This window comes from Aphelocoma coerulescens, chromosome 1A, assembly GCF_041296385.1.
Source record: "Aphelocoma coerulescens isolate FSJ_1873_10779 chromosome 1A, UR_Acoe_1.0, whole genome shotgun sequence".
NCBI lineage: Eukaryota > Metazoa > Chordata > Aves > Passeriformes > Corvidae > Aphelocoma > Aphelocoma coerulescens.
Window position 1 is genome coordinate 8,454,923 of NC_091014.1, and position 4,850 is coordinate 8,459,772.

General features: G+C 38.4%; 1 long non-coding RNA gene across 1 annotated transcript; it reads right to left on the reverse strand.

The window, feature by feature from the left end:
- Positions 1 to 694: 694 nt before the first annotated feature.
- Positions 695 to 3,267, reverse strand: LOC138104542 (uncharacterized). The gene is made up of 3 exons (XR_011148108.1): positions 3,187 to 3,267; positions 2,138 to 2,325; positions 695 to 1,383 (listed from the first exon to the last, which is right to left on the reverse strand). It is a non-coding gene; the product is annotated as an uncharacterized lncRNA (long non-coding RNA).
- Positions 3,268 to 4,850: the final 1,583 nt, after the last annotated feature.

Below are 4,850 nucleotides of genomic sequence, written 5' to 3' on the forward strand. Positions count from 1 at the left end.
TCGAGCAACACTAATTACAGGAAATGCTAGAATATTTATAGACACATACACAGATATTTGTAGAACAACCTCTAGGCTTTAAACTTTCCTGGCCTAATCTCAGTGGAGAGACCCTTTCAAGTGATAACCTAAATATTTTGGTTCAGTATGTTTATAAACAACCCATGGATTTCCTTGAAAAAAATGAATGGAGTCTGGCACATGTTTGGGGTTGTGGCTGACTGTACATTTTATTCATTAGGGAGTATATTTTGCTATAAATACTTTCTTTATTTGTTTGTAAGAAACTGCATTTTGACTTTGATTTTTTGAAAGATAAAGCTGAAGCAATCATTTATAGTCATGTTTTATTATCTGCTGGAGCTTCAAACAGTGCCTAATCCAATGATTGCTGAAAACATTTTCGATTCAGAAACAGTTTATTTTCTCATATTACCAACAATATGACACTTTGGGGAGTTCTTTGCAGCAGAACTCTGAGAAGTCACACTAGAAGAAAATTTGGCTTGATTTTGGTTTTTGAGCATTCGAATCCTTCATACTGACCTAACAATTATCCAGGATAATTCAAAACACATTCAAAATGGCTGTAATTTCACATTCATCCTTAAAAGCTGCATTTAAGTTTGGTGTATGGTATGAAAACACAAATCACCAGCTATGGAAAGCCAGCAATATTGTGGTGATTACCAGGTGCCTAATAGAACAGTCCTTTATTCACAGAAATGACTTGCATTTTTCCAATTACATAAGAGCTGGAAAACTGTTGTTTTGAACATTAAATCTTATTATAGATTACTGTGGGTTACAGTGGGTCTACACTCAGTTTGCTGTCTGGTGGGAAAGAAATGCTGTTATTCACAAACCTTTAAGTCACAATTATGATGCCCATGAATCTGTAAACTCCTGTTCAAATCCAGGCAGCAGGAAAGGTGCTGGGTTGGTTCATCTGGCTGCAGGTAAGGGCTATTTTCCCTGTTATAGAACACCCACTTTGTTGCACACCAGTCTGGCCCCAGGAATGAACACTGCTGCACAGGCTCATCTTCAGGCAAACACTCCAGAGTATGACATTTACTGAGGTGTTACCAGGACAGGAGCACTTCGGACATGAGACTTAAGGGTAGGAAACAAACATCCAATATTAAATTGCCAACTTCTTGGACAGTTTTATCCACTCCACTGAACTTTGTGAAGATGTCCCTTTATGCCATCTGAAATCTTGGACCATGATATTTTAGGATAGACAGCAGTTTATCTAAATTGCTTGCCAAGAGGAAACACAGCACTAGATTTGCTGCTACTCAGCTAGGTATTTTTCATGATACTCTTCTTCAGCTGTGTCCTGCTGCTGTTAGGTATTGTCTTCATGCTTCTTTTTACCTAAGGTAAATAAATTGGTGTCATCCTGGAGATTTAGTTGCAACTGCAGTTTAGAGGTATAAAGAAATATACCTTGCGAGTAAGTTTCTTAGAGCAAAAAAACCCTCAGAGTCCCTCATAACTCTCCCAAATTATAAACCCCAGGAGAAATTAATTAGAAATAGTAACAAATAGCAGTAGTGAAAATATTACAGGTCCCTTACTATTCTTTAAGTCAAGCAAATCTAGGTAAAAAAAGCAGGCATTGGTGTTTCTTTTACTGCTTACATGAGCCATAAAATAAAACATTTGGAAAATACCAGAATTAAATGACAAATGAGGTAATTTAGATCACAAATAATACTTTATTTATCAGAAGCGAAATAATATAGATCAACCCTTACAACTTCTGTATCAATCTGCTATTTGGAGTAAATAGAAAAATAAAATATTTCCTTTAAAACACTCGGATGATTTGTTTCAGGGCTCATAAACATCTTTTATAAACAGCAGTTTAGTAACACCTAATGTTAAGTAATACCAGTGGTGCTGTAACTAATCTAGACTATGGATGCCAAAGAAATAATGTTTAGAGAGTTTTATTAGACTGATCTAATTGAAAAATGAGATCTGCCGTGGGGCATAGAAACATTGTGAAGCTTGTCTATTTTTTTCCAGACTGATGTGATGTTATTGTTGCATATATTGCTTTAAGAGGCACAAAAATGCTGAGGGCAAGCAAAATGTCCTTGGGCCTTTTGAGGCTGGTTCTTACCTTGAGCTTATGTGTGCACTCAGAGGATGGCCACAGCAGGTTTGCCTCCCATTCCCAGGTGTGCTGGGCAACCTGGCCACCTTCCCTTTGTACAGTGCAGCTGCACACTGAAGGAAGGCTCCTTCCATGGGATACATTTCAGGAAAAGTGAGTGGGGCTTCTCCTTTCACACTGGTGCTCTCAGAGACCTGAGTGAGAAGGGTGGGTAGAATGAATCCCTTCATGCATTCAAGAGTGCTTGGATGTATTTTGGAAGCAGTATTTGAATATCTGCTATCTCATTTTCTGATCCTTAAAACAACTTTCTGTCATGATGCACACATAGGCTGGCTGTAGTTACACTTTTTATGTGCTGTGATAACATTCCATCATATTAATTAACAGGATCCCTTGCTACTCTGCATTCTCCTGTCCATCTACTGATTCCTTCTTTACATTTTACACTGTATGCTTGTAAGCATCTATACAACACTTATCATGCTGAGATCAGGGTCCATGACTATGTTTCCTACCTCAATGGGTCAGCAAACAGCCTTAACACTGGTTTTAAAGGCACTCTATTGGTTTGAGTGACTTACTGTGCTGGAAAGTCTGAAGTAGAAAAATAGCCATGCTACCCAAGATAGGTAGACTGTTTATGCTGGGAGTAGGATTCAACTCATTCTAAGACAGATTTATAGTAGGAAAGATGAATCACACTCAAAAAATTTTTTTCTTTCCTCTTCTGAGTATGAAAAAGATGTTTAAAATGTGTCTTTCCTAGATGCCACTGGTAGCTGCTTTGTCTTTTTGTAATTTATTATATAAAGAGTAACATATGTCAGCTCCAGCAAACAAGATACTTATTTATCAAATAAATGAATAAATACATCCATCACTCTTTGAAAAATACTGGGACATTTAAGTCAGGCACTTGAAAGCAATGTTATAGTAACAGAAAGTGTAAGTGATAGCAATAATGCTGGAAAGCTTTTATCAAATTAAGTGAAGCGTTTGGATCAGCTCCCAGCAGCAATGGCTTCATTTCTCAGAAACCAGCAGCTGGTTACCTGCAGCACCTTTGCTTGCTGTTCCAGCAGAGTCCTCATGTCCTGAATGGATGCTGGGAATTGCCTCCAGGCTCTGATCAGTCCTGTAGATTAAGACAGTCTCCCACAGCTGTGCATGGGTATGGATTAATCCTTTCATTGAAACACTGGGATTTGAAATGGGAGTTGTTAATTTTGGTTGATAGTATCTTGGCAGAGAGGAGACAGGCAGATCCCTTCTCCTCCATTAGTAATTCTTGTTTCTGCTGTTTTATTAAAACAGCTCATCATATTTGTAAGCTTCAGTGAACTATTCTTCTTAACATACTCCCACACAAGGATCCATTGAACAACTTGCATTGTCTCAGCTATTTTGAGGATAAACATTTCTCCAGGAGTGATCATGAAACCTGCAATCGCTAAAGTTTCAAAGACAATAAATATCACCTTCTTCAGCCCATTACAGGGGGTCATTTCTTTGCTACTTGTGAAGATAGAAGTTAGGAGGAATAACATCACCCTTAAAAACAAGGGCAGAAAAAGAGGGTAGTAGTAGGACCTTGGCTCAGGAGTGTGTTAAAAACTGTGTTCATTCCTGGAAGGAATGTTAGGTGAAAAAATATTAATCAGTTACTAATGATACAAGTTACCTTTACAATGAAGGAGTCACCTTTCTCTGGGATTCTTATGGGTTGTTTTCATAGTCCTTAAGCACAAACAGTATTTATCTAAATGGGACAAGGTGTTAAAAGAATTTTAATGGATAATACAGTGAGAATTGAGTAAATAAACATTGTGTAGAGATTAATTTCCTGAAATGCCTTGCTCCCTTAAGCTTTTTCTTACTTTAGAGTAGAACTCAGGGATGACTTAGGCTTTTGGGAGCCTTGCATCTCTAATAATTTGTGGGAGTAAGCCTCCTCCATCCGTAAAAGTGTATTGCATTCCAGCTGCCTTAGGTAGCTCTAATGCAATTTGCTTGGATGCAAAAAGCAGTATAGTAGGTTTGCATGGCAGTTTGCCCGGACTAATATAGCAACTTCTAGATGTTAATTAGCCACAGTGGAGCTCCACAATAAAGCTTGTTGTTCAGCACTTGCTCAGGTATCTTCATGCTGCACAGCTTTATGACAGATTGGTATAAACATGGGCGCTTCTAAAATTGTAATTTCTTGCCTGAGAGAAAATTAACGTAAAAATACCCGTGCAGATCCCATGTTTTGTAGCTGCCTGCTGATTTCCAGACCAGGTGCTCTCAGTGGCCAAACCTCCCCTGAAACACCTCACTCCATCAGCAGGGAACTTTTGACCGGACTAGGTCTGAGATGAAACACTTTTTAGCCCTTGCCATGCAGTGCTGTTAAAATGGGATCCATAAACTCCAACTCTGTCCTCTGTTGATGTTGCAAAACTAACTTAAATAAAGCATAATTTAAACATATTTAGAGGAAAGGTTGCCTTGAGTAAATGATTCTCAGTAGAAGCTGGAGGAAGAGCACTCAATAAATCCCTTATATCTATCTTATAATTTGAGGAATGCCTGTAGGCTTCCTTCAGGGCTGTATTCATCATCCAGTTTGGAAGCAGAGAAGTAGATACAGTGGGAAGCTGTAGAGACCAGGCTGAATCCAGTTTTATTCTAGTTCAGCTCTGTTTGGGATGGTTCTGTTAGAGTCCAGCTTCTC